Source organism: Pseudophryne corroboree, chromosome 2, assembly GCF_028390025.1.
Source record: "Pseudophryne corroboree isolate aPseCor3 chromosome 2, aPseCor3.hap2, whole genome shotgun sequence".
NCBI lineage: Eukaryota > Metazoa > Chordata > Amphibia > Anura > Myobatrachidae > Pseudophryne > Pseudophryne corroboree.
The window spans coordinates 395,559,458-395,571,746 of NC_086445.1; the positions used below are offsets into that span (position 1 = coordinate 395,559,458).

The 12,289-nt window shown below is 43.4% G+C and overlaps 1 protein-coding gene across 4 annotated transcripts in view; it reads right to left on the reverse strand.

Annotated features, from left to right (window-relative positions):
* Positions 1-12,289, reverse strand: part of INPP4A (inositol polyphosphate-4-phosphatase type I A) — a 266,919-nt gene that overhangs the window by 159,023 nt on the left and 95,607 nt on the right. Inside the window, exon 1 of one of the 4 annotated variants that reach the window (XM_063953339.1) lies at positions 822-941. The exons of the other annotated variants lie outside the window; for them this stretch is intronic. The gene's annotated coding sequence lies outside the window, so the exon portion shown is untranslated. Of the gene's footprint in view, positions 1-821; positions 942-12,289 lie in introns of those variants that run through there. 4 annotated transcript variants of the gene reach the window in all.

The window sequence follows — 12,289 nt, forward strand, 5'->3', positions numbered from 1 at the left end:
CAAATGATTGAAACACAGTGTTCATTAGTGTCCACTCCAGAAACTGTTATTAACTTGTCTTTAAACAGTATTCTATCCGCGTCCACATCAGACAAAGTTAACAGTTCACCCGGCGGGTAAACTGTACTGCGGAATCCCGTCTCTCCATCAGTTGCCGTATCCATAGAAAAAAGTGCTGTGCAGAATCACACGTGAATGTTTAAAAGCAAATGTCCCTACTTAGAACATTAACCATTTAAGTCAATTGTGATGTGGTGTTGTATAATCGCCCCGATTGCTATACTCATATATAATCTTTGATATAACTTGTTGCATTTTATCCTGTGGATGATCATTGTATTTACAAAGTATCGTTTGAATATTAAACGTCATTCATTCATTTCCATGTCTGTAGTGTGAAGGGTTAACACTCTCTTGTTACGTAATTAGTCCATGCTGCATGACATCAGCTGGAAGTCTAACTCTGGGGCTTCCTGGACTGCACTGCACCTGGTGATTTCATTTGTTATATAGGTAAGACTTGTTCTGTTGTATGTATATGCCTGACGAAAGTTTGTGATTAAAACCGAAACGTTGCACATCAAATTCGAGAGACTGGACCCGTTTATTTGAATTAAGTCCTGGAGTGCCGCTTCACTGTGCTTATATATATATATATATATATATATATATATATATATATATATATATAGCAAGGGAAAATAACGTGGTACTCACGGCAAGTTTCAATAATCACAACCACAGCAATTAGCGTAGAGCAACGTTTCAGTGGTACCCCACTGTCGTCAGGCTTTATTAATAAAACATTAAAACAGTCCTACCTTTATAGAACACCCACGTGTATGTTGTACAGACAGTCCGGACTCAGACTTCCGGAAAAGAAAGCGGAAATGATGTGATAGTGCCGTCAGCGCACTGAAAGATCAAAGCCCATCACCATGGAAACCTGGTTGTTAGAAGTAGCAGAAAATGGATACTAATACAGCGTATAAGGATTTGTAACAATCAATAGACACATAGTGTTAGGTTAAGTTATGGAAAACTACCAACAGTAATACAGCGATGACATGAATAAACATTATCATACTTTAAAAGATATTGCATGCTGTAATAACTGCCAGTTTTCCCCGCATTCTGAAAATAGTTCAAAAAGAAAAGAAAGCATGAGATACAAAGAATCAGCCTTCATATATTCACTCAGCCCTGTAATCCTCAAATTGTTATAAAAAACAAGCATAAGAAAACTGTTCATTCAGCCCTCTCGGGTGAATCACATCTAGATAGGCTATCCACCTTGCCTCTACCTGTAATAATTTTGTAGCACGATCACCACCCCTGATGTTCATAGGGACATGGTCAATCATTCTATAGCGAATACTGCTAATAGAATGTCTGCACACAGCGAAATGTCTTGGCACAGGCTGCTCGCTGGTTCCTGACTCTAAAGCATTTCTGATAGCAGATCTATGGCAAGTCATCCTCTCTTTAAATTTACGCTCGGATTTGCCAATATAACTAAGGCCACACGGCCAGAGGATTTGATAAATAATAAAAGTAGAATTGCATGTAAGACGATGTTTAATCAAAATCTTCTTACCAGTGTGCGGGTGATTAAATGAATCACCAATCAGTAAATACTGACAGGTGACACATGTGCACTTGAAACATCCCAATCTGACATTCTGTGCTGTGAGAAAGTGGGTAGGACTTGGTGTATCCCGCTTGTACCCTTGAAACGTCAGTCTTTACAAGATAGTCACGCAGATTTTTTCCTCTGGAGTAACAGGGCATTAATTTTGACTGAGATAGATGCAATTGAGCATCTGTTTGCAACAATGGCCAATGTTTTTTACCAATTCTAGTAACAGTCTCGGAGCTGGTATTAAATTTGTTCACCCAGGGAAAATTACTTTGTTGTTTAGCTATCAGTGATTTTTTCTGCAACAGTGCTGTTCTATCCATACTCATAACTTTAATTTTGGCCAATTGTAGTGAATCCTTAGAGTAACCTCTCAGCGATAATTTAACAATTAATGCATCGATCTGTTGTGAAGCCGTTTCCCTGTCACTATTGATTCTCCTTATCCTAATCATCTGAGAGTATGGGAGTCCTCTCTTTAGAGAGGAAGGGTGACAACTGCGTGCATGCAGTAATTGACCCTGGTCTGTAGGCTTCACATAAATAGATGTGCTGACATGATTGTTATAGATCGTCACACTAACATCTAAAAAGTTAATTGTATGTTGGTTCAGCTGAAATGTAAATTTAATAGTACTAGTGCTTGAATTATATGACTCAAATCAATTAATCCAGTTTTATCGCCATTCCAAAGGATGAACAAATCATCTATGTAACGATTAAATAATAAAGCTCCAGCTATGAATGTCTCATTACTATAAAATAAATCATCTTCAACTGAAAACATAACGATATTAGCATAGGTGGGGGAAACTGCAGATCCCATCGCACACCCTTGGACTTGCTGGAAGAATTGTTTACCATACAGAAAAAAGTTATTAGTCAAAACCAATTCCAACAGCAGCAAAATTACTTCAATTTTAGCGACATCAAAAGCTTGTTTTTTAATGAGAAATTTTCTAACAGCTATCAACCCCAGATCATGGGGAATCAATGTATATAGACTAACTACGTCGACTGTTGCCAACCAACAGTCGTCCGCTACGGTCTCAATAGTCTGAAGGTTATTCAGGAATGCCGTTGTGTCAATCAAAAAACTAGGTTCATCTACAAGTAATGGCTGTAATAGATAGTCCAAAAAGACCGACAATGGTTGCAATAACGACCCTCTGGCCGACACAATGGGTCGACCAGGGGGAGGATTGGTTCCCTTGTGGATCTTCGGAAACAAATAAAACAAAGGAACTACAGGAAATTCCGGTACCAAGATATTCATAACCTCCTCAGTGATCAATTTGACCTCCACAGCCTGAAACAAAGCATCTATCAAACGTTTCTTACATTTTACAGTGGGATTGGTATGTAATTTAATATAGACATCAGAACAATCTAATTGACGTAAGGCTTCCAAATTGTAATCACTAAAGTCTTGCAAAACAATTGCACCCCCCTTGTCCGCAGGTCTGATAATCCTATACCGACCAAACTCCTCCCTTTTTGCCCTAAGTCAGTTTTTGACCCTCTATCAAACAATGCTAGTTTAAAAACCTTCATGAGAGTACTTGAACATGACGTGAGAGATGCTGTTGACACCGTTGGATATGTACATCCTAATCTCACCAAAGCTGAAAAAGAAGCTCTCCATATATTATCTAGCAATGTAAAATGTAAAAAACGTTTGATAGATGCTTTGTTTCAGGCTGTGGAGGTCAAATTGATCACTGAGGAGGTTATGAATATCTTGGTACCGGAATTTCCTGTAGTTCCTTTGTTTTATTTGCTTCCGAAGATCCACAAGGGAACCAATCCTCCCCCTGGTCGACCCATTGTGTCGGCCAGAGGGTCGTTATTGCAATCATTGTCGGTCTTTTTGGACTATCTATTACAGCCATTACTTGTAGATGAACCTAGTTTTTTGATTGACACAACGGCATTCCTGAATAACCTTCAGACTATTGAGACCGTAGCGGACGACTGTTGGTTGGCAACAGTCGACGTAGTTAGTCTATATACATTGATTCCCCATGATCTGGGGTTGATAGCTGTTAGAAAATTTCTCATTAAAAAACAAGCTTTTGATGTCGCTAAAATTGAAGTAATTTTGTTGCTGTTGGAATTGGTTTTGACTAATAACTTTTTTCTGTATGGTAAACAATTCTTCCAGCAAGTCCAAGGGTGTGCGATGGGATCTGCAGTTTCCCCCACCTATGCTAATATCGTTATGTTTTCAGTTGAAGATGATTTATTTTATAGTAATGAGACATTCATAGCTGGAGCTTTATTATTTAATCGTTACATAGATGATTTGTTCATCCTTTGGAATGGCGATAAAACTGGATTAATTGATTTATTAGAGTCATATAATTCAAGCGCTAGTACTATTAAATTTACATTTCAGCTGAACCAACATACAATTAACTTTTTAGATGTTAGTGTGACGATCTATAACAATCATGTCAGCACATCTATTTATGTGAAGCCTACAGACCAGGGTCAATTACTGCATGCACGCAGTTGTCACCCTTCCTCTCTAAAGAGAGGACTCCCATACTCTCAGATGATTAGGATAAGGAGAATCAATAGTGACAGGGAAACGGCTTCACAACAGATCGATGCGTTAATTGTTAAATTATCGCTGAGAGGTTACTCTAAGGATTCACTACAATTGGCCAAAATTAAAGTTATGAGTATGGATAGAACAGCACTGTTGCAGAAAAAATCACTGATAGCTAAACAACAAAGTAATTTTCCCTGGGTGAACAAATTTAATACCAGCTCCGAGACTGTTACTAGAATTGGTAAAAAACATTGGCCATTGTTGCAAACAGATGCTCAATTGCATCTATCTCAGTCAAAATTAATGCCCTGTTACTCCAGAGGAAAAAATCTGCGTGACTATCTTGTAAACACTGACGTTTCAAGGGTACAAGCGGGATACACCAAGTCCTACCCACTTTCTCACAGCACAGAATGTCAGATTGGGATGTTTCAAGTGCACATGTGTCACCTGTCAGTATTTACTGATTGGTGATTCATTTAATCACCCGCACACTGGTAAGAAGATTTTGATTAAACATCGTCTTACATGCAATTCTACTTTTATTATTTATCAAATCCTCTGGCCGTGTGGCCTTAGTTATATTGGCAAATCCGAGCGTAAATTTAAAGAGAGGATGACTTGCCATAGATCTGCTATCAGAAATGCTTTAGAGTCAGGAACCAGCGAGCAGCCTGTGCCAAGACATTTCGCTGTGTGCAGACATTCTATTAGCAGTATTCGCTATAGAATGATTGACCATGTCCCTATGCAGGGTCGGATCTAGACTTTTCTTTTAGGGGGGGCGGTTTACGGTTTAATCTTGACCCCTCCCCTCTCCAGTCCCGACTCCTCCCCTCTCTCGTCTTGACTCCACCCCTCTCATCTTGACCCCTCCCATCTTGACTCCTCCCCTCTCCCGTCCAAATTCATCCATCACACAAATAGGTATAATTGCAGGTAAAGGATTTGTTAGTGGATGTTAGGTATAATAATCACTTCTACAACACATCAAAGCAAAGTTGCCCAATATGACATCTATCCAAATCCCTCCTTATGTTCATCATAATGTATGACACGTCATGTACAATTGTGATACCTACAGTATAAAAAGTTATAATCCCCTAATATTGGGGTATAGCAAAAGAAAATTAAATATAAACAAAATGTCTGGAGTAATTATTTGCAGCTATTTCTCATCTTAATATGAGGTACTGATATAGAGACAGTCAATCATCAAGGTTTATATGTCAACGTCGTTATGAAATACAGTATTATCATAAACCTTGATGATTGACTGAATCTATATAAGCGCATTATATTAAAATGAGAAACAGTAACAATGTGATAATACCTATAATTCCTTTCTTTGGGATACTAGCAACTTTTATGGATACAAATGGTAACAACTGGCATTTTATGTGTTACTGAACCAGGAAGGGAAGACACATTATAATACCCTGTTATATTATTATAATAAGGGGAACTGCTGAATAGTACCAAGGGGATTTTAGGCACAGAGTCTTGGGGGGTTAGACCAATTATTTGATAATCCCACACAGTACTCAACACTTGCCAACCCTAATAGATGAATTCCACATTTGTAATTGTCCAATAATGGAGTTTGAGACTAACCAGGATTAAGTGAGAGTACGTAATACTCGCAGGAGTTCACCTGTAGATTAAAATCCCTTTTGCATCTATGTGCCACATAGGTTTGGGAAATCCCCCCACCACCCTTTTTTTTCCAGAAAAATGTTGCAAGTATACCATAGTTATCTGATTGATACAATTAATTTAAGGAATTATAGGTATTATCACATTGTTGTATAGAATTTAGCCAGTGCTACTGCATATGTAGGTTGTTCATAAATATACCACTTCAGATACAGCGGATGTCATACTTCTTATTAGGCTCATTCAGCTATCTCCAATGAAAGGGATAAGCAAATATAGTGAAGTACTGTTTAATAATTGTAAATTTCAGCCAAACCTGAGCCTGCACCAGTGGGAGAACCCAGGACTTGCACTGTTTCAAGTGCATTCTGAACTGCTTAAATAACAGTTCATGTCTAGCTGGAATTGTCAAAATTTGGCCACTTGGAAATACATGTGATCTGTGTGGAGTTTATATGTTTTCGTTTTTCTCATATTAAATCTTACAATTATTAAACAGTGTTTCACTATAATTGCTTATCTCTTACATTTTGGGTATATCTGAATGAGCCTAATAAGAAGTATACTGTGAGATATGACATCTGCTGTATCTGAAGTGGTATATTTATGAATGACCTACATACTGTATGCAGTAGCGCTGGATAACTTCTATTCAACCTTTTTTGGCACATATTTGGTGAAGATGTGAGGATACCTTTAAGTAAAATATTGAGCTCACCGAGCTGCTTTTTTTCTGCTTGTGCGCACTGCTAGGATTGTCTATTTTATAAATCTATTATCAGATTGTTAATGTTTCTCATGTTAATATGAGGTGCTGATATAGAATAAGTCAATCATAATTAATCCAGACATTCTGCTTTAATTTAATATTTTTTTGCTATACCCCAATATTAGGGAATTACAACTTTGTATACTGTAGGTATCACAACTGTACAGGACGTGTCATAAATTATGATGAACATATAGATGGTATAATAGAGGGCCATCAAAATACGGCATTTGTGGCAACAGTAGTGACAAGACATTGGGCATAATTCAAACTTGATCGTAGCCATGCAGCTACGATCAGTTACTCAGACATGCGGGGGGGGGGGGGGGGGGGGGACCCAGCACAAGGCTAGTCCGCCCCGCATGTCTGACTCCCCACCGTACAAGTTCAAAACCATCGCACAGCGGCAATGCTTTTGTACTTGATGAGTAGCTCCCTACCAGCGCAGCTCCTGCGCACAGGCAGGGAGCTACTAGTCACTGACCGGGTCACAGCGGCTGCGTGTGACGTCACGCAGCAGCCTGCCCCCCGCACGGTCCGGGCACACCTGCGTTGCCTGGACCGCACCCCTAAAAAGGCAGCAAAACGCCACCGGCCCGCACCCTCCTGCCCAGCGTCCGCCTCTGCCTGGCAGGGCTGAGATGGCCGTCGGCTGTCTGGCATGCACCAGCGTATATGTGCAGTTCAAACCTGAACGGCTGCTGTGAGAAAATGCACAGCAGTGATCAGGTGTGAATTAGGCCCCTTGTCTGTAATGACATCAGTTATAAGAGAGTGAGGCTCCCGAGGACGCACCATATCAAGCAATTGAAATATTTCTAGGGATTTGGATAGATGTTATATTGGGGGACTTTGATTTGATGTGTTGTAGAAGTGATTATTATACCAAACACCCACTAACAAATCCTTTACCTGCTTATCTTGCAATATATCCCTACCAGCTATTAGGGTGCCATTTATAATCAAGGGATCTCTCCCACTGATATATAAACTGATGCACATTATAGGACCAATGCTATACAGGAACTTGAAGACGTTAATACTCATTTGTGAGGCTATAGTGAGGGCACCTTGTAGGGGAATTACACGGTGAGGACAATTCCGAGTTGATACCTTGTAGAAGGAGTATGGTGTTATGAGAAAGTAACCAAATAGAGGACAGATTAGCATACACCATATTTCTTGTATAGCATTTTTATACACATTTTCTGTACTTTTACACGCATCTCTCTATTATTTTAGTATTTCACTGACAGGACATGATATGTAATGTTTAATATTATGAAATACAAGGAATATTTTAAAACCTATAAGTGCATCTACTACAGACATCCTCTGTTCTACTGTATCGCACATATGTGAGACTCAACCTGTAATACCCTGCCTAGGGAATATGGCAAGAAGATCTCTTACTGGCTGGTTCCTCTGCAACAGGCTGGTAAGATGGTCCCTTTTCCACAGGCTGGTCAATGTGGTCTCTGGGTGCAGGAATGCAGCATGCTCTCAGTGTGGAAAAAAGTAAACACACTATAGTATACTGTTTCTATTAGCCCACTAGCCTGTCTTATAAGTGAAGCCACGCCCCCAACACACAGCCACTTCCTGGATCTGTTATCAGCAAGGAGACGCTGGGGAGATGAAAGCAGTCTCAATCAACAAACTATGTTGATTGATTAACTGCCGTGCAGGCCAAAAGGGTGAGTGAGGAGGAAGGGGCACCCGCTGTGAGCTGCTGCGACTCACACCACTGACTATAGCTGACTGACTATAGCTGACGGCCAGCTGAGATAGGAAGGGGTTAAGGAGCAGGACTTCACAGACAGATTGTCTGTAGGCAGAAGTGTGCTAGGGGGGGCGATCGCCCCCACCGCCCCCCTCTGTATCCGTGCCTGTCCCTATGAACATCAGGGGTGGTGATCGTGCTACAAAATTATTACAGGTAGAGGCAAGGTGGATAGCCTATCTAGATGTGATTCACCCGAGAGGGCTGAATGAACAGTTTTCTTATGCTTGTTTTTTATAACAATTTGAGGATTACAGGGCTGAGTGAATATATGAAGGCTGATTCTTTGTATCTCATGCTTTCTTTTCTTTTTGAACTATTTTCAGAATGCGGGGAAAACTGGCAGTTATTACAGCATGCAATATCTTTTAAAGTATGATAATGTTTATTCATGTCATCGCTGTATTACTGTTGGTAGTTTTCCATAACTTAACCTAACACTATGTGTCTATTGATTGTTACAAATCCTTATACGCTGTATTAGTATCCATTTTCTGCTACTTCTAACAACCAGGTTTCCATGGTGATGGGCTTTGATCTTTCAGTGCGCTGACGGCACTATCACATCATTTCCGCTTTCTTTTCCGGAAGTCTGAGTCCGGACTGTCTGTACAACATACACGTGGGTGTTCTATAAAGGTAGGACTGTTTTAATGTTTTATTAATAAAGCCTGACGACAGTGGGGTACCACTGAAACGTTGCTCTACGCTAATTGCTGTGGTTGTGATTATTGAAACTTGCCGTGAGTGCCACGTTATTTTCCCTTGCTATTATCTTGTTTTTACGGAGGCACCGGCTCTTGATTCATACAAGCTTTTTGGAGTGCCTTGTCCACCGATCTTATATATATATATATATATATATATATATATATATATATATATATATATATATATATATATATATATATATATATATATGTGTATGTATTTATATAGATAGATAGAGACACACACATATATATATATATATATATATATATATATATATATATATATATATATATATATATATATATATATAGTGTTCACTCTAGGTGTCTTTCACAGGGCGCTGCGCCCTGCCCCTTTTTTAGACACCTGAATGCCGCCCTGCCCGTTTGTGTGCGCCCTCCCGCCCCGCACTTTGCTGCCCGCCGGACACATTAACCACACTGCAGTGATCGCAAAGAGGGACTCGGATTTTAAAAGTGAGCGGGTCCCACAGGACGCGCTGTTTTTTGCTGACTGCCGCCTCACAGCCAATAGAAATCCCCAAGCCCTGCCTCACCAGCCAATAGCCGCCGGCAGCTTCTCAACATCCAATCGCTGCCGGCAGCGTCTCCCAATCCAAGCACCACCTGAGACGTCGGTCCCCCCTCCCTGCGCTGATCTCCAACCCATTGAATGTGCTGGTGGCAACCGGGCGCGGACATCACGATGACAGGAGAATGGAAGATGCAGGAGGGAGCCGAGGAGAAGGAGAGGAGCGCCTTCACCACGGGCAGCCCGGTGGGTCTGCTGCAGAGAACATGAGCTGGGGCCGAGCGGGACATGTCAGTGCGGTCGGGCACCACGACCGCAAAGTACCAAGAGGTCAGAGCGCTGCGACCTGGGGGAATGGTGATAAATCTTTAGTTTCACAAACGTGCGGGCGGGCCTTTCCTATATTTATTAAATAACATGGCCAATACCTGCACATTATACCTGTGAGGGCGCTTCCTGTTACGCTGCATCTTATTCCCCCAGCGTCCCAACTACTAGTGCACACATCCTGCCCCCTGCTACCACCACTACTGCACCCATCCTGCCCCCTGCTACCACCACTACTGCACCCATCCTGCCTCCTACCACTGCTGCACCTATCTTACCCCCTGCTACCACTACTGCACCTATCCTACCCCCTGCTACCACCACTACTGCACCCATCCTGCCTCCTACCACTGCTGCACCTATCTTACCCCCTGCTACCACTACTGCACCTATCCTACCCCTTCCACTACTGCACCCATCCTGCCTCCTACCACTGCTGCACCTATCTTACCCCCTGCTACCACTACTGCACCTATCCTACCCCCTACCACTACTGCACCCATCCTGCATCCTACCACTGCTGCACCTATCTTACCCCCTGCTACCACTACTGCACCTATCCTACCCCCTACCACTACTGCACCCATCCTGCCCCCTGATACCACCACTGCTGCACCTATCTTACCCCCTGCTACCACTACTGCACCTATCCTACCCCCTACCACTACTGCACCCATCCTGCCTCCTACCACTGCTGCACCTATCTTACCCCCTGCTACCACTACTGCACCTATCCTACCCCCTACCACTACTGCACCCATCCTGCCTCCTACCACTGCTGCACCTATCTTACCCCCTGCTACCACTACTGCACCTATCCTACCCCCTGCTACCACCACTACTGCACCTATCTTACCGCCTGCTACCACTGCTGCACCTATCTTACCCCCTGCTACCACTACTGCACCTATCCTACCCCCTGCTACCACTACTGCACCTATCCTACCCCCTGCTACCACCACTACTGCACCCATCCTGCCTCCTACCACTGCTGCACCTATCTTACCCCCTGCTACCACTACTGCACCTATCCTACCCCCTACCACTACTGCACCCATCCTGCCTCCTACCACTTCTGCACCTATCTTACCCCCTGCTACCACTACTGCACCAATCCTACCCCCTGCTACCACCACTACTGCACCCATCCTGCCTCCTACCACTGCTGCACCTATCTTACCCCTGCTACCACTACTGCACCTATCCTACCCCCTACCACTACTGCACCCATCCTGCCTCCTACCACTGCTGCACCTATCTTACCCCCTGCTACCACTACTGCACCTATCCTACCCCCTACCACTACTGCACCCATCCTGCCCCCTGATACCACCACTACTGCACCTATCTTACCCCCTGCTACCACTACTGCACCTATCCTACCCCCTACCACTACTGCACCCATCCTGCCTCCTACCACTGCTGCACCTATCTTACCCCCTGCTACCACTACTGCACCTATCCTACCCCCTACCACTACTGCACCCATCCTGCCTCCTACCACTGCTGCACCTATCTTACCCCCTGCTACCACTACTGCACCTATCCTACCCCCTACCACTACTGCACCCATCCTGCCTCCTACCACTGCTGCACCTATCTTACCCCCTGCTACCACTACTGCACCTATCCTACCCCCTACCACTACTGCACCCATCCTGCCCCCTGATACCACCACTACTGCACCTATCTTACCCCCTGCTACCACTACTGCACCTATCCTACCCCCTACCACTACTGCACCCATCCTGCCTCCTACCACTGCTGCACCTATCTTACCCCCTGCTACCACTACTGCACCTATCCTACCCCCTACCACTACTGCACCCATCCTGCCTCCTACCACTGCTGCACCTATCTTACCCCCTGCTACCACTACTGCACCTATCCTACCCCCTACCACTACTGCACCCATCCTGCCTCCTACCACTGCTGCACCTATCTTACCCCCTGCTACCACTACTGCACCTATCCTACCCCCTACCACTACTGCACCCATCCTGCCCCCTGATACCACCACTACTGCACCTATCCTGTCCCCTGCTACCACCACTACTGCACCCATTATACCCCACATACCCACACAGTGCCCATTATAAACACCCCCATACCCACACAGTGCTCAGTATTCACACCCCCACAGTGCCCATCATACACACACTGCTCATTATACACCCGCCAGAGCTCATAAAACCCTCTAAACCCACACAATGTCCAGTATGCACACCCCCATAGTGACCATCATACGCACACCCATACCACACAGCGCCCATCATATGCACACCCCTATACCACACAGCGCCCATCATATGC